Below are 19,256 nucleotides of genomic sequence, written 5' to 3' on the forward strand. Positions count from 1 at the left end.
TGGTGGTAGAGGCGAACTTGCTGGGGTCTTTTAAAAGACTTCTGGATGAGTAAATGGGATTGGGAGTTACAGATAGTTCTATGGCTTTACCATAGATACAATCGGCGCAACTTGTGGGCCGAAGGGCCTATTTGTGCTGTAGTGTTCTATGTTCCTGTTAAAAGCCGATATTGTGATCTGCCATTAGCAGCTGTTAAAAACCAGTATGGTAAACTACCATCTGTGTAACGATTCCCACTAATACAAACAGGTAAGATTTGCAAAATCTACAAAATAACAGCCACATTAAACTATCAGCTGTTATAAAAATGAGAGTTAAAGTGTGTGAAACATGAACAAATAACTTTTATTACTGCCAGGAACAACGGGATGGGTACTTGGCGGCAATGTCTTCTTGCTTGGCAACAAAAGTCTTGAATGCCATTCAATGAAAGTTTGCGAATCATTGTGCATTTAGTGAAAATGTTTAACACATCGAGATGTTGACCACCACAATATCAATAACTTGGTAGAAAACACTCCATGACATTGAGAGAATCATTGGAAACTAAAGATTTACTCAAATTGCTGAACTCTTTGCAGTTGTTGCAATTTCACTTCAGTGGTGAAAAATGGTCAGAAAGATTGGAAGGTGATGTGGATATCCTCAAAATGCTAAACTCAATGGGATGGGTATTTTGCAGCAATATCACCTTGCTTAGCGAAAAATGCCTTGAACAGCATCGAGTCAAACTTCGGAAATGCTTAGGGATTTAGTAAAAATGCTTAACACATCGAGATGTTGACTTCCCGCAATATCAATAACTTGGCAGATTACACTCGATGACATGGAGATAAACGCAAATTGCTCAGCTCATCAAGATAATCACATTGCAGCCACATCAGTTCAGCGACAAAACATGTTCAATTACTATGACAGAAACACTGGAAGCTAATGTGGATTCACTCAAAATGCTTAACTCAACGGGATGGGTACTTGTCGGCAACATCACCTTCATTGGCGAAGTCCTCATCTCAATGTGTTAAGCGTTTTCGTTTCCAAGTTCCACTCCATTCAAGATTTTATTCGCCAACCAAGGTGATATTGCCGCCAAGTGCCCATCCTGTTGAGTTAATCATTTTCAGTAATTCCACAATAGCTTCCAATCTTTCTCTCACTTACTAGTCAACATCTTTCACCACTGAAGTGAAATCGTGGCAAAGTGCTTACCTCAATGAGTTCAGCAATTTGAGTAAATCTCCTTTTGTTTCCAATGATTCTCTGAACGTCATGGAGCATTTTCTGCCAACTTACTGATGTTGTGGCGAACTCAACATCTCGTTGTGTTAAGCATTTTCACTAAATACACAATCGTTCCCAAAGTTTCATTACTTACTATTCCAGACTTTTTTCACCAGGCAAGGTAACATTGCTGTCAAGTAACCATCCCGTTGAGTTAAGCATTTTGAGTGAATCCACATTAGCTTCCAATCTTTCTGTCATAGCAATTGAATAGTTTTGGTCGCTGAACTGATGTGGCTGCAATGTTCAGCAATTTGCGTTAATCTCCATTAGTTTCCAATGATTCTCTCAATGTCATCGAGACTTTTCTGCCCAGTTATTGATATTGTGGCAAAGTCCTCTTCTCGATGTGTTAAGCACTTTCCTAAATCCAGAATCATTTCCAAAGTTTCACTCAATGCCGTTCAAGACTTTTTTCACCAACCAAGCTAATATTGCCACCAAGGGCCCATCCTGTTGGGTTAAGGATTTTGCGTAAATCCACATCAGCTTCCAATCTTTCTCTCATAGTTACTGACCATTTTTTGCCGCTGAAGTGAAATCACTGCAAAGAGTTCAGCAATTTGAGTAAATCTCCATTAGTTTCCAATGGTTCAGTGTCATGGAGTGTTTTCTGCCAAGTTATTGATATTGTGGCGAAGTCAACATATGTTAAGCATTTTCAGTAAATCCACAATCGTTGCCAAAGTTTCATTGCTGTTAAAGACTTTTTTCGCCAAGGAAGGTGACATTGCCGCCAAGTACCCATCCCGTTTGGTCAAACATTTTGAGTAAATCCACATTAGCTTCCAATGTTGCGGCCATAGCAATTGACTAGTTTTCGTTGCTGATCTGATGTGCTGCAAAGTGCTTATCTCTATGAGCTGAACAATTTGCGTTAATCTCCATTAGTTTCCAATGACTCTCAATCTCATCGAGGGTTTTCTGCCAAGCTATTAACATTGTGGCAAAATCCTTTCTGGTTGTGTTAAGCACTTTCCTAAATCCACAATGGTTTCCAGAGTTTCACTCGATGCCATTCAAGACATTTTTCGCCAACGAATGTGATATTGCCGCCAAGTGCCCATCCCGTGGAGATAAGCATTTTGAGGAAATCCACATTAGCTTCCAGTGTTCCTCTCATAGTAACTGATCATTTTTTGTCGCTGAAAGGAAATCACGGCAAAATGCTTATCTCGATGAGGGCAGCAATTTGCATTAATCTCCATTAGTTTTGAATGATTCTCTCAATGTCATCGAGCGTTTTCTATCAAGTTATTGATATTGTGACGAAGCCCTCATGTCGATGTGTTAAGCCATTTACTTCTCTCACAGTATTTGAACATTTTTCGTCACTGAATTGATATTGTGGCAAAGTGCTTAATCTCGATGAGTTGAGCAATTTACACTACGTTCCATAAGTTTCCACTCTCTCAATCTCATGGAGAGTTTTCTGCCACATTATTGATATTGCGGCGAAGTCAACATCTCGATGTTTTAAGCATTTTCACTAAATCCACAATCGTTCCCAAAAATTAATTGCATGCCATTCACGGCTTATATCGCCAAGGAAGGTGATATTTTCGCCAAGTGCCCATCTGTACGAATTAAGCATTTGGAGTAGATTCACATTCGTTTTCAATGTGTCTCTCCGAGTAACTGTACGTTTTTCGCCACTCAAATGAAATCACGGCAAAACGCTTATCTCGATGAGTTCAGCAATTTGCGTCAATCTCCATTTGTTTCGAAAGATTCTCTCAATGCCATCGAGAGTTTTCTGCCAAGTTATTGATGTTGTGGCAAAGTCCTCATCGATGTGCTAAGCATTTTTACTAAGACCACAATGGTTCCCAAACTTTTATTTCATGCCATTCAAGATTCTTTACACCAAACAAGTGATATTGCCGCCAAGTACCCAACCCATTGGGTTAAGCATTTTGAGGACATCCACATTCGCTCCCAGTGTTCCACTCATCGTAACTGATCATTTTTCGTCGCTAAAGTGAAAACACGGCAAAATGCTGATCTCGATGAGTTCACCAATTTGCGTTAATCACCATTAGTTTCCAATGATTCAATGTCATCGAGAGTTTTCTGCTAAGTTATTGATATCGTGGCAGAGTCCTCACCTTGATGTGTTCAGCCATTTTACGAAATCCACATTCGTTTCCAAAGTTTCATTTGATGCCATTCATGATTTTCTTCGCCAAGCCACTGATATTTCCAGCAAGTGCCCATCCCATTAAGTTAAGCATTTTGAGTAATTCCACATTTGCTTCCGATCTTTCTCTCGCAGTAACAGACCATTTTTCACCACTGTGGTGAAATCACAGCAAACTGCTTATCTCAAGGAGTTGAGCAATTTGAACAAGTCTCCTTCAGTTTCCAATGAACCTCTCAATGTCATGGAGCGTTTTCTGGCAACTTACTGATATTGCGATGATGTGGTGAGCAGTTTTATTAAGTCCACAAAGATTCCCGATGTGGTGAGCAGTTTTATTAAGTCCACAAAGATTCCCGAACTTTTATTGCATGCCATTCAAGATTCTTTTCGCCACACTATGTGATATTGCCCTCCCGTTGGGTTAAGCACTTTGAAGAAATCCACATTAGCTTCCAATCTTCCTCCCCCAATAACAACATTTTTGCCACTGAAGTGAAATCGCAGCTTATTTCGATGAGTTCAGCAATTTGAATAAATCTCCCTTTAGCTTCCAATAATTCAATTTCATGGAGCGTTTTCTGCCGCGGTATTGATATTGTGGCAAAGTCATAAGAACATAAGAAATAGGAGCAGGAATAGGCCATCTAGCCCCTTGAGCCTGCCCCGCCATTCAATAAGATCATGGCTGATCTGAAGTGGATCAGTTCCACTTTCCCGCTTTCTCCCCATAACCCTTAATTCCCCTGCCTATCAGAAACCTATCTACCCGTGGCTTAAATATATTCAGCGAGGCAGCCTCCACCACTTCAATGGGCAGAGAATTCCAGAGACTCACCACCCTTTGAGTGAAGAAGTTCCTCCTCAACTCCGTTCTAAACTGTTCCCTGCCGGTTATTTTGAGGCTGTGCCCTCTAGTCCTGCTATCCTTTCTAAACGGGAAGAATCTCTCTACCTCTACCCTATCTATCCCCTTCATTATCTTGTAAGTCTCTATAAGATCCCCCCGCAGCCTTCTAAACTCCAACGAGTACAGACCCAGTCTATTCAATCTCTCCTCATAGGCTAACCCCCTCATCTCCGGTATCAGCCTAGTGAACCTCCTCTGCACTCCCTCCAAGGCCAATATATCCTTTCGCAAATGCGACAACCAAAACTGCACACAGTACTCCAGTTGCGGTCTGACCAGTGCCCTGTACAGTTGCAGCAAGACCTCCCTGCTTTGATATTCTATCCCCCTCGCTATAAAGGCCAACATTCGCCTTCTTGATCACCTGCTGCACCTGCAGACTGGGTTTTTGCGATTCGTGCACAAGGACCCCCAGGTCCCTCTGCACCGTAGCATGCTTCAGCTTTTCGCCTTTTAAATAATAATCCCTCCTACTATTATTTCTACCAAAGTGGATAACCTCACATTTGCTAACATTATCCTCCATCTGCCAGGTCCTCACCCACTCGCTCAGCCTATCCAGATCCCTCTGCAGACTTACTGCACCTGCCACGCAATTTGCTTTTCCACTCATCTTCATGTCATCAGCAAATTTCATCACCCTACACTCAGCTCCCTTCTCCAGATCATCTATGTAAATGGTAGATAGTTGAGGCCCCAGCACCGATCCCTGCGGCACTCCACTAGTCACCAACTGCCAACTGGAATAGCACCCATTGATTCCAACTCTCTGCTTCCTATTAGACAACCAATCCTCTATCCACGCTAACACCTTACCCCCAACTCCATGCCCCCTAACCTTCTGTAGCAACCTTTCATGAGGCACCTTATCAAACGCCTTTTGAAAATCTAAAAACACCACATCCACCGGTTCCTCTCCATCTACCGCACTAGACACATCCTCATAGAAATCCTATAAATTTGTTGAACACGACTTCCCCTTCACGAATCTGTGCTGTCTCTGCTCGATCAAACCATTCTTTTCTAGGTGCCTCGCTATTTCTTCTTTGATGACGGATTCAAGCACTTTTCCAGCTACGGACGTTAAACTAACCGGCCTATAATTCCCTGCCTTTTGTTTGCTACCTTTTTTAAACAGCGGTGTAACATTAGGCATTTTCCAATCTTCTGGCACTTCCCTGGAATCCAGCGAATTTTGATAAATAATCAATAAGGCATCCGCTATCACCTCCGCCATTTCTTTCAGAACCCTGGGATGCATTCCATCCGGTCCTGGGGACTTGTCTACCTTCAGTCCCATTAGTCTATCAAGCACTACCTCTCTAGTGACAGTAATCGCATTAAGGACCTCATCTCCTACCATCCTTCTATCTTTAATATCCGGCAAGCTGTGTCCTCCTCCGTGAAGACCGAGGCAAAAAACTTACTTAAAGCCTCAGCCATTTCCTCATCGCCCACTGCTAAATCCCCTCTCTTATCCTCCAAGGGTCCAACATTCACTCTAGCCAGCCTCTTCTTTATATATTTGTAAAAATCTTATGCTATCATTATTTTTATCCATTATTTAGAGCTAGTTTAGCTTCATACTCTATCTTTCCTTTCCTTTATCACCTTCTTAGTCATTCTTTGCTGCTTTTTAAATCTTTCCCAATCTTCTACTCGCCCACTATTTTTAGCCGTTCTGAACGCATCAGCTTTTAATTTAATACTCTCCTTTATTTCCTTCGATAACCACGGCTGGTTATCTCTTCTCCTACAGTCCTTCTTTGCCATCGGAATATATTTCTGCTGAGCACCGAAAAAGATCTACTTAAAAATCCTCCACTGTTCCTCAGCAGTCCTACCAACCAGTCTGCGCTCCCAATCTACATTTGCCAATTCCACCATCATCCTATCGTACTCCCCTCTGTTCAAACAGAGGACACAGGTTCGGGACCCTACTTTCTCATCCTCCATCTGCATCAAAAATTCAACCATACAATGATCGCTCGCCCCAAGAGGATCCCTCACAAGAAGATCCCTAATTCTACCTGCCTCGTTGCACAGTACCAGATCTAAGATAGCTCGCTCCCTCATAGGTTCCGTCGCACACTGTTCAAGGAAACTATCCCGAAAGCATAGAACATAGAACATTACAGCGCAGAACAGGCCCTTCGGCCCACGATGTTGCGCCGACCAGTTAAAAAACAATGACCCACTAACCTAAACCAATCCCTTTTCGTCCATAAACCTATCCACGGATCTCTTAAACGCCCCCAAACTAGGCGCATTTACAACCGCAGCAGGCAGGGCATTCCAATCCCTCACCACCCTCTGGGTAAAGAACCTACCCCTGACATCCATCCTATATCTACCACCCCTTAATTTAAAGCCATGCCCCCTCGTGCTAGCTTTCTCCATCCGAGGAAAAAGGCTATCACTATCCACCCTATGTAAACCTCTAATCATCTTATATGTTTCAATAAGATCCCCTCTTAGCCGCCTTCTTTCTAACGAAAACAACCCTAAATCCCTCAGTCTCTCCTCATAGGACCTCCCCTCCCTACCAAATCCCCTGCCAGGTCAGGTAGTAGTCCAAAGATAACCACCTTGTCGGTTCTGCTTTTTAATTTGGTTCCCAGATTATCATACTCCCCCTGCAGATCCTTAGTTCCTATTTTGCCGATGTCATTGGCACCCACATGAACCACGACGACCGGATTCTCACCCTCCCACTCCAGGTTCCTCTGCAGCCCAGATGAGGCATCCTGGACCCGAGCACCAGGCAGGGAACACGTTCTTCGGTATTCTTTATCCTTGTCACAAAAGACTGTGTCTATGTCATGTTGCCATCAAGTGCCGTTGAGTTCAGCATTTTGGTAATTCCACATTAGCTTCCAGTCTTCCTCTCATTGTAACTGATCATTTGACGTCGCTGAAGTGAAATCGCGGCAAAATGCTTTTCTCGATGACTTCAGCAATTTGCATTAATCTTCCAGTTATTCCCTCAATGCCATCGAGAATTTTCTGGCAAGTTATTGATATTAATCCACAATCGTTCACAAAGTTTCACTGCAGCCATTCAATATTCTTTTAGCCACGCATTCGTATATGTATTGCCACCATCTGACCATCCCATTCAGATAAGCATTTTGAGGAAATCCACATTAGCTTCCTGTGTTCCTCTAATAGTTAGTTATCATTTTTCATCCCTGAAGTGAAATCGTGGCAAAATGCTTTTCTCGATGAGTTGAGTACTTTGAGTAAGTCACCTTTGGTTTGCAATGATTCTCTCAATGTCACCGAGAATTTTCTGCCATGTTGTGCCACTCTGGCACAGTTCTCATCTCGATGTGTTAAGCAGTTTCATGAAATCCACCATCTTTCCCAAAGTTTCACTGCATGCCATTCAATATTCTTTTTGCCAAGCAAGGTCGTATTGCCACCAACTGCCCATCCTGTTGAGATAAACATTCTGAGGAAATCCACATTAGGATCCAGTGTTCCTCTCATAGTAACTGGTCATTCCTCATCTCTGAAGTGAAATTGCGGCAAAATGCTTATCTCCTTGAGTTCAGTAATTTGCGTTAATCTCCATTAGCTTCTAGTGATTCCCTCAATGCCATCGAGAATTTTCTGGCAAGTTATTTATTTTGTGGCAAAGTTCTCATCTGGATGTTTTGACCATTTTCACTAAATCCACAATCGTTCCCAAAGTTTCACTGAATGCCATTCAATATTCTTTTCTTCAGGCAAGGTCATTGAGATGTGCATTTTGAGGAAATCCACCTTAGCTTCCATTATTCCTGTTATCGTAACTGATCAGTTTTGGTCTCTGAAGTGAAATCGTGGCAAAATGCTTATCTCGATGAGGTCAGCAATTTCTGTTTGAGTTTCCAACAATTCCTTCAATGTCATCGAGAGTTTTCTGCCAAGTTATTGATATTGAGGCAAAGGTCTCATCTCGATGTGTTAAGAATGTTCACTCAATCCAAAACCAGCCATTCAAAATTCTTTTTGCAAAGCAAGGTCATGTTGCCACCCAGTGTCCATCCTGTTGACTGAAGCATTTTGAGGAAGTCCGCATCATCTTCCAGTGTTCCTTTCATAGTAACTGATCATTTCTCGTTACTGCAGTGAAATCGAGTAATTTGAGTTGATTACCTTTGGTTTCCAATTATTCTCTCAATGTCATTGAGAGCTTTCTGCCAAGTCATTGCTATTGTGGCAAAGTTCTCATCTCGAAGTGTTAAGCATTTTCACTCAATCCACAATCGTTCCCAAAGTTTCACTGCATGCCATTCAATACTCTTTTCCCCAAGCATGGTTGTATTGCCTCCAAGTGTCCATCCTGCTGAGATAAGCATTTTGAGCAAATCCACATTAACTTCCAATCTTCCTCTCATTGTATCTAATAATTTGCGTCAAAATTCTTATCTCGATGTGGAATTACCCAAAATGCTGAACTATTGAATAACTCAACTATTTGCGTTAATCTCCATTATTTTCCCATGATTCCCTCAATATCATCGTGAGTTTTCTGCCCAGTTATTGATATTGGCAAAGGTCTCATCTCGATGCGTTAAGCATTTTCACTAAATCCACAATCATTCCCAAACTTTCACTGCACGCCATTCTATATTCTATTCGCCAAGCAATGTCATGTTGCCACCATGTGCCCATGCCGTTGAGTTCAACATTCTGGGTAATTCCACGTTAGCTTCCAGTCTTCCTCTCACTGATCATTTGACGTTGCTGAAGTGAGATTGCTGCAAAATGCTTGTCTCGATGAGATCAGCAATTTGCGTTAACCGCCATTGGTTTCCAGCAATTGCCTCAATGCCAGAGTTTTCTGCCCAGTTATTGATATTGAGGCAAAGGTCTCATCTCGATGTCTAAAGCATTTAGACATTAGAACCTACCTCTGACATCCATCCTAAACTACCACCCCTTAATTTAAAGCTATGTCCCCTCGTGTTAGCCACCACCATCTGAGGAAAAAGGCTCTCACTGTCCACCCTATCTAATCCTTTGATCATCTTGTATGCCTCAATTACGTCACCTCGTAACCTTCTTCTCTCTAATGAAAATAACCTCAAGTCCCTCAGCCTTTCCTCATAAGACCTTCCCACCATACCAGGCAACATCCTGGTAAACCTCCTCTGCACCCTTTCCAATGCCTCCACATCTTTCCTATAATGCGACGACCAGAACTGTACGCAATACTCCAAGTGCGGCCGCACCAGAGTTTTGTACAGTTGTAACATGACCTCACAGCTCCGAAATTCAATCCCTCTACCAATAAAAGCTAACACACCGTACGCCTTCTTAACAACCTTATCAACCTGGGTGCCAACTTTCAGGGAGCTATGCACATGTACCCCGAGATCTCTCTGCTCGACAACACTACTAAGAGTCCTTCCATTAGCCCTATATTCTGTACTCCTGTTACTCTTACCAAAGTGAATCACCTCACACTTTTCCGTATTAAACTCCATCTGCCACCTCTCGGCCCAGCTCTGCAGCTTATCTATGTCCCTCTGCAAACTGTAACATCCATCCTCACTGTCTACAACTCCTCCGACTTTGGTGTCATCAGCAAATTTACTAATCCATCCTTCTACACCCTCATCTAGGTCATTTATAAAAACAACAAACAGCAGTGGCCCCAAAACAGATCCTTCAGGTACACCACTTGTAACTGAACTCCAGGTTGAATATTTCCCATCAACCACCACCCTCTGTCTTCTATCAGCTAGCCAATTCCTGATCCAAACTGCTAAATCACCCTCAATCCCACGCATCTGCATTTTCTGCAGCAGCCTACCATGGAGAACCTTATCAAACGCTTTGCTAAAATCCATATACACCACGTCAACTGCCTTACAAGGGTAAGGTGGATAAGGATCCACCTCTTTGGTCACCTTTTCAAAAAACTCAATAAGGTTTGTGAGGCACGACCTGCCCTTCACAAAACGATGTTGACTATCCCTAATCAATTTATTACCTCAGCAAGGTAATATTCTGGCCAAATGCTCCGTCATACCATCGAATAAAGCATTTCGACTAAATCCACATTAGCTCCCAATGTTTCTTTGATAGTAAGTCAACATTTTCTGACACTGAGCTGATATTGCAACAGAGTGCTTATTTCGATGAGTTGAGCAACTTGCATGACCGTTCATTAGATTCCATTGCCTCTCTCAATGCCACGATGAATTTCTGCCAAAGTATGGCTGAACTGTTAATGCGGCAGAGTGCTCACCTCGATGAGTTGAGGAACATACCTGAACCCCATTAGTTTCCACTGGCTCTCACAATGATTTGGAGAGTTTTCTATGAAGGTTACATGGCAAAGGCCTTGTTTCGATATATGAAGTGCACAACGGTTTCCGAAGTAGCCCTTCATCCCATTCAAGAGTCCTTTCACCAAGCAAATGCCCATCTTAAGCATTTGGAGGAAAAATCCACTTTTGGTTCCAATGTTTTTTCTCACAGTAAGTCAACATTCTTCGTTGTTCAACTGATATTGCGGCAAAGTGCTTACCTCCATGAGTTGAGCAATTTGGTTCAACGTCCTTCAGTTTCCATTGTTTCACTGAACACCATGCTGTGTTTTCTGCCAATTTATTGATGCTGCGGCAAAGTGGTCATCTCACTGTCTTAAGCATTTTCTACATACCCACAACAGTTTCCAAAGTATCACTCCATGCCATTCAAGATTTATTTTCCCAAGCAATGTCATGTTGCCGCCAAATGCACATACCGTTGAGTTAAGAATTTCGAGTCAATTCACAGAAGCTCCCAACGTTTCTCAACATTTTTTGGCACTGAACTGGCATTACAGCAAAGTGCTTTTCTCCATGAGTTAAGCAACTTGCGTCAACGTCCATTGTTTCCATTGTCTCTCTCAATGCCACGGTGAGTTTTCTGGCATGATATTAATATTGCCCCAACGTGGTCACCACGCTGTGTTAAGCATTTTCTTTCTATCCACAAGAGTTTCCAAAGTATCACTCCATGCCATTCAAGATTTATTTTCCCAAGCAAGGTAACGCTGCCGCCAAATGCCCGTACCGTCGAGTTCAGCATTTGGAGTAAATCCACATGAGCTCCCAAATGTTTCTGTCATAGCAAGTCAACATTTTTCATCACTGAACTGATATTGCGAGAGGGTGCTAATTTCGATGAGTTGAGCAGCTTGCATGACCGTCCAGTAGTTTCCATTGTCTGTCTCAGTGTCGCGATCAATTTCTGCCAAGTTACTGCGATAGCCCCAGCGTGGCCACCACACTGCATTTAGCCGTTTCTTAACATGAACAACAGATTCCAAAGTATCACTCCATACCTTTCCAGATTTATTTTGCTTAGCAAGGTAATATTCTGGCCAAATGCCAATAACGTCGAGTAAAGCATTTGAAAGAAATCCACTTTAGCTCCCAATGTTTCTTTGATAGTAAGTCAACATTTCCTGTCACTGAACTGATAATTGCGGCAAAGTTCTTATCTCGTTGACTTAAGCAACTTGCGTCAACGTCCATTAGTTTCCATTGTCTCTCTCAATGCTCCAGTGAGTTTTCTGCCAAGTTACTGATGTTGCCCCAACGTTGTCATCACACTGAGTTAAGCATTTTCTTGATATCCCAAAGAGTTTCTAAAGTGTGACTACATACCAATGAAGATATATCATGCCAAACAAGATAATATTCCCGCCACACGCCCTTGTGTTGAGTTAAGCATTTGGAGTAAATCCACATTAGCTCCCAATGTTTGTTTCATAGGAAGTCAGTAGGTTTCGCCGCTGAACTGATATTGCGGCAAAAACCATATCTCGATGAGTTGAGCAATTTACGTTTACAATGGCTCCCTCAAGGCCATGGAGACTTTCCTGGCAACGAATTGACATTGAGGTGAACTCCCTGTCTTGATGTGTTAAGAATTTTCACTGTCTCAACTTTAGGTTCTATGGTTCCACCTCATGCCTTTTAAGAATGCTTTCACCGAGGAAGGTAATATAGCCGCCAAGTAACCACCTCGTTGACTTAAGCATTTTGAGGAATAGTCCACATTCAGTTCCAATGTTTCTCTCACAGAAAGTCAACATTTTCGTGGCTGAACTGTTACTGCGGCAAAGTGCTCACCTCGATGAGTTGAGGAACATACCTGAACCCCATTAGTTTCCATTGGCTCTCACAATAATTTGGAGAGTTTTCTATGAAGGTTACATGGCAAAGGCCTTGTTTCGATATATGAAGTGCACAACAGTTTCCGAAGTAGCACTTCATCCCATTCAAGAGTCCTTTCACCAAGCAAGTGCCCATCTTAAGCATTTGGAGGAAAAATCCACTTTTGGTTCCAATGTTTTTTCTCACAGTAAGTCAACATTCTTCGTCGTTCAACTGATATTGCGGCAAAGTGCTTACCTCCATGAGTTGAGCAATTTTGTTCAACGTCCTTCAGTTTCCATTGTTTCACTGAACACCATGCTGGGTTTTCTGCCAATTTATTGATGCTGCGGCAAAGTGGTCATCTCACTGTCTTAAGCATTTTCTACATACCCACAACAGTTTCCAAAGTATCACTCCATGCTAGTCAAGATTTATTTTCCCAAGCAATGTCATGTTGCCGCCAAATGCACATACCGTTGAGTTAAGAATTTGGAGTCAATTCACATTAGCTCCCAATCTTTCTCACATAGCAAGTCAACATTTTTTGCCACTCAGCTGGTATTGCAGCAAAGTGCTTATCTCGATGAGTTAAGCAACTTGCGTCAAGGTCCATTAGTTTCCATTGTCTCTCTCAATGCCACGGTGAGTTTTCTGCCATATTAGTATTGCCCTAACGTGGTCACCACGCTGTGTTAAGCCTTTTCTTTCTATCCACAAGAGTTTCCAAAGTATCACTCCATGCCATTCAAGATTTATTTTCCCAAGCAAGGTAACGCTGCCGCCAAATGCCCGTACCATCGAGTTCAGCATTTGGAGTAAATCTGCATGAGCTCCCAATGTTTCTGTCATAGCAAGTCAACATTTTTTTCACTGAACTGATATTGCGAGAGGGTGCTAATTTCGATGAGTTGAGCAGCTTGTTTCACCGTCCAGTAGTTTCCGTTGTCTGTCTCAGTGTCGCGATCAATTTCTGCCAAGTTACTGCGATAGCCCCAGCGTGGCCACCACACTGCATTTAGCCGTTTCTTAACATGCACAACAGATTCCAAAGTATCACTCCACACCTTTCCAGATTTATTTTGCTTAGCAAGGTAATATTCTGGCCAAATGCCAATAACGTCGAGTAAAGCATTTGAACGAAATCCACTTTAGCTCCCAATGTTTCTTTGATAGTAAGTCAACATTTCCTGTCACTGAACTGATAATTGCGGCAAAGTTCTTATCTCGTTGACTTAAGCAACTTGCGTCAACGTCCATTAGCTCCCATTGTCTCTCTCAATGCTACGGTGAGTTTTCTGCCAAGTTACTGATGTTGCCCCAACGTTGTCATCACACTGAGTTAAGCATTTTCTTGATATCCCAAAGAGTTTCTAAAGTGTGACTACATACCAATGAAGATATATCATGCCAAACAAGATAATATTCCCGCCACACGCCCTTGTGTTGAGTTAAGCATTTGGAGTAAATCCACATTAGCTCCCAATGTTTGTTTCATAGGAAGTCAGTAGGTTTCGCCGCTGAACTGATATTGCGGCAAAAACCATATCTCGATGAGTTGAGCAATTTACGTTTACAATGGCTCCCTCAAGGCCATGGAGACTTTCCTGGCAACGAATTGACATTGAGGTGAACTCCCTGTCTTGATGTGGTAAGAATTTTCACTGTCTCAACTTTAGGTTCTATGGTTCCACCTCATGCCTTTTAAGAATGCTTTCACCGAGGAAGGTAATATAGCCGCCAAGTAACCACCTCGTTGACTTAAGCATTTTGAGGAATAGTCCACATTCAGTTCCAATGTTTCTCTCACAGAAAGTCAACATTTTCGTGGCTGAACTGTTACTGCGGCAAAGTGCTCACCTCGATGAGTTGAGGAACATACCTGAACCCCATTAGTTTCCATTGGCTCTCACAATAATTTGGAGAGTTTTCTATGAAGGTTACATGGCAAAGGCCTTGTTTCGATATATGAAGTGCACAACAGTTTCCGAAGTAGCACTTCATCCCATTCAAGAGTCCTTTCACCAAGCAAGTGCCCATCTTAAGCATTTGGAGGAAAAATCCACTTTTGGTTCCAATGTTTTTTCTCACAGTAAGTCAACATTCTTCGTTGTTCAACTGATATTGCGGCAAAGTGCTTACCTCCATGAGTTGAGCAATTTTGTTCAACCTCCTTCAGTTTCCATTGTTTCACTGAACACCATGCTGTGTTTTCTGCCAATTTATTGATGCTGCGGCAAAGTGGTCATCTCACTGTCTTAAGCATTTTCTACATACCCACAACAGTTTCCAAAGTATCACTCCATGCTAGTCAAGATTTATTTTCCCAAGCAATGTCATGTTGCCGCCACATGCACATACCGTTGAGTTAAGAATTTGGAGTCAATTCACATTAGCTCCCAATCTTTCTCACATAGCAAGTCAACATTTTTTGCCACTCAGCTGGTATTGCAGCAAAGTGCTTATCTCGATGAGTTAAGCAACTTGCGTCAAGGTCCATTAGTTTCCATTGTCTCTCTCAATGCCACGGTGAGTTTTCTGCCATATTAGTATTGCCCTAACGTGGTCACCACGCTGTGTTAAGCCTTTTCTTTCTATCCACAAGAGTTTCCAAAGTATCACTCCATGCCATTCAAGATTTATTTTCCCAAGCAAGGTAACGCTGCCGCCAAATGCCCGTACCGTCGAGTTCAGCATTTGGAGTAAATCCGCATGAGCTCCCAATGTTTCTGTCATAGCAAGTCAACATTTTTCGCCACTGAACTGATATTGCGAGAGGGTGCTAATTTCGATGAGTTGAGCAGCTTGCATGACCGTCCAGTAGTTTCCATTGTCTGTCTCAGTGTCGCGATCAATTTCTGCCAAGTTACTGCGATAGCCCCAGCGTGGCCACCACACTGCATTTAGCCGTTTCTTAACATGCACAACAGATTCCAAAGTATCACTCCACACCTTTCCAGATTTATTTTGCTTAGCAAGGTAATATTCTGGCCAAATGCCAATAACGTCGAGTAAAGCATTTGAACGAAATCCACTTTAGCTCCCAATGTTTCTTTGATAGTAAGTCAACATTTCCTGTCACTGAACTGATAATTGCGGCAAAGTTCTTATCTCGTTGACTTAAGCAACTTGCGTCAACGTCCATTAGCTCCCATTGTCTCTCTCAATGCTACGGTGAGTTTTCTGCCAAGTTACTGATGTTGCCCCAACGTTGTCATCACACTGAGTTAAGCATTTTCTTGATATCCCAAAGAGTTTCTAAAGTGTGACTACATACCAATGAAGATATATCATGCTAAGCAAGATAATATTCCCGCCACACGCCCTTGTGTTGAGTTAAGCATTTGGAGTAAATCCACATTAGCTCCCAATGTTTGTTTCATAGGAAGTCAATAGATTTCGCCGCTGAACTGATATTGCGGCAAAAACCATATCTCAATGAGTTGAGCAATTTACGTTTACAATGGCTCCCTCAAGGCCATGGAGACTTTCCTGGCAACGAATTGACATTGAGGCGAACTCCCTGTCTTGATGTGTTAAGAATTTTCACTGTCTCAACTTTAGGTTCTATGGTTCCACCTCATGCCTTTTAAGAATGCTTTCACCGAGGAAGGTAATATAGCCGCCAAGTAACCACCTCGTTGACTTAAGCATTTTGAGGAATAGTCCACATTCAGTTCCAATGTTTCTCTCACAGAAAGTCAACATTTTCGTGGCTGAACTGTTACTGCGGCAAAGTGCTCACCTCGATGAGTTGAGGAACATACCTGAACCCCATTAGTTTCCATTGGCTCTCACAATAATTTGGAGAGTTTTCTATGAAGGTTACATGGCAAAGGCCTCTTTTCGATATATGAAGTGCACAACAGTTTCCGAAGTAGCACTTCATCCCATTCAAGAGTCCTTTCACCAAGCAAATGCCCATCTTAAGCATTTGGAGGAAAAATCTACTTTTGGTTCCAATGTTTTTTCTCACAGTAAGTCAACATTCTTCGTCGTTCAACTGATATTGCGGCAAAGTGCTTACCTCCATGAGTTGAGCAGTTTGGTTCAACGTCCTTCAGTTTCCATTGTTTCACTGAACACCATGCTGGGTTTTCTGCCAATTTATTGATGCTGCGGCAAAGTGGTCATCTCACTGTCTTAAGCATTTTGTACATACCCACAACAGTTTCCAAAGTATCACTCCATGCCATTCAAGATTTATTTTCCCAAGCAATGTCATGTTGCCGCCAAATGCACATACCGTTGAGTTAAGAATTTCGAGTCAATTCACAGTCGCTCCCAACGTTTCTCAACATTTTTTGGCACTAGACTGGCATTACAGCAAAGTGCTTATCTCGATGAGTTAAGCAACTTGCGTCAACGTCCATTGTTTCCATTGTCTCTCTCAATGCCACGGTGAGTTTTTTGCCATGATATTAGTATTGCCCCAATGTGGTCACCACGCTGTGTTAAGCATTTTCTTTCTATCCACAAGAGTTTCCAAAGTATCACTCCATGCCATTCAAGATTTATTTTCCCAAGCAATGTCATGTTGCCGCCAAATGCACATACCGTTGAGTTAAGAATTTCGAGTCAATTCACAGAAGCTCCCAACGTTTCTCAACATTTTTTGGCACTGAACTGGCATTACAGCAAAGTGCTTTTCTCCATGAGTTAAGCAACTTGCGTCAACGTCCATTGTTTCCATTGTCTCTCTCAATGCCCTGTAATCTGATTCCGAGCTTTAAATTCATCTGGGACTCCCCGAGGCACTCCTATGGGATCTCGATATATCTTTTCATCAAAAGAAATTCCTATCACTGATCTCTTGTTTTTCCTGATCCTTTTTGATTCTTCAAATGCCAGGGTAAATGGTATAGCCAATTGGACAATTGCACATGTACCCTTCCACTGGGGGGGTAGAGTTGGCCTCAGTACCCTTCCTCCACAATACCACCATATATCTGCTCTGGGGATTTTCAATGATGAATAGTTCCCTCCCATTCTGTTCTCTGTAATGCTCCTGATTTCTGAGCATGTTTCTAACTCCCCCATATTATGAGTTAATTCTGCCCCTTGTCGATTCACACATGAAGTGTGATTCACAACGGCAGTGAGAAACTGAGGGGGAGTTTTTAAGTTCTTTGTTTCCACGGGAGGGAACATCAGGGATAGGGATGTGCAGTTCGGGTTGCCCCATGCTTCCTTTTCTTGATACAGGGCTAACATGCACTCCATACTTCTTCTGTCACGTTTCCATCCCAGAGGGAAGGGTACTATTTGGGCCACTGGCCTCCCAGACGCACAGGCATAGCAATTGCTTTTATTTAAGCTTTTTACAGTGTATTTGACCCATTCTACCCAGGCATTAGTTTCCTCATACCCAGTCTCTATTTCAAGGGTTTGTTTCAGGTTATTTACTTCTACCACTCTTACTGCCCTTAAGTTGTTTTGGGGAACCTTATCATTCCGGTTGGGTGTTTTCAAATTTTTATCTACATAGATTCGGAAACAACATTTCAATTTGCTATCTTTTCCTCCCTCCTTCACCCTAATTCCAAATACTGCCTGGTGCAATTGGTAGTCTCTGGTCCAGTTAACCATAAGGAAGGGTCCACCAGCTATGGAGTACCGGGAGAGGTTCTTAGGATCTAGAACTGGACCGTTTATTTTTTTTTCGGTCCATTTGGTCCCTTTTATTGTTTTATATATATATAGGATTGCATTTCTTATCTAAGCATTCTGATCTGGACTGCATATATTTCTGATGAAGGGATATTATGGAAGGAAGTCTACCCCAAGGATACTTTCCATCAGCATAAAATTGTAAGGATTCCACCGAATATTTTCGCTGGCTTATCGGATCTCCACATATTACCAAAAAACATAGGTCAGTCTCTACCACCTGTGTTGTAGGGAGATCCAGAATCGTAATTGAGCTTATAGTATTTTTCCTTTCCTTTTCTAATTTATCTAAATTATATCCCATACTTGTAAGTACTCTCTTGGACAAGAGGAAGGAAAGCATTATCCAGGTTACCCCTTCCATTCTATCCCTTTCTCGTTACCTTTTAGGAGAGAACTTATTCAAAACAGTTTCTTTCCCGCGCTCACGCCGCTACTAGAAATTGATTATTTAGAGTCTTTTAAATTTCAGCTTCAAAGGTTCTTCAGTTGGTTCGACCTTCCACGTGTTGGAATTATCTGGAGGTTTTACCAGTCCCTTGATTATAGTATGATGTGTCCACCCCTTTTCAGCAGTCCTGATTACTGTCTCAGTTGTTAGGAGTGCTTGATATGGTCCCTCCCATTCCGGTTGCAGCTTAGTTTCTTTCCATGACTTTACCAGGACCCAATCTCCTGGTTGAATTGTATGTACCGTGAAGTCGAGGGCTGGAGTCTGCAACAATAATCCTTGTTTCCTAAGGGAAGATATCGAGGAGGACAGGCCCAGTATATATTTCTTTACAAATTGATCATTCATTTCAGGAACCGGTAACTCCCCGACTGCCCCCATATAAGGTAGTCCAAATAGCATTTCATAGGGGGATAAACCCAAATCCTTTCGAGGAGCTGTACAAATACGCAAAAGTGCTATTGGTAAGCACTTAGTCCAAGGGAGTTTCGTTTCTATTATCAGCTTAGATCCTCTGTCCACTCTAAAACATTAGGTTCTTCTTCTAACAGTTTCAAATATAGTTGTTTAGTTGTCTGTGCATACCCTTCGATCCACAATCTACAGTATCCTACTAATCCCAAGAACCTCCTAAGTTCCTTTTTAGTCCGTAGTATATT

The sequence above is a fragment of the Carcharhinus amblyrhynchos genome, chromosome 25 (assembly GCF_965287045.1).
Source record: "Carcharhinus amblyrhynchos chromosome 25, sCarAmb.v2.hapA, whole genome shotgun sequence".
NCBI lineage: Eukaryota > Metazoa > Chordata > Chondrichthyes > Carcharhiniformes > Carcharhinidae > Carcharhinus > Carcharhinus amblyrhynchos.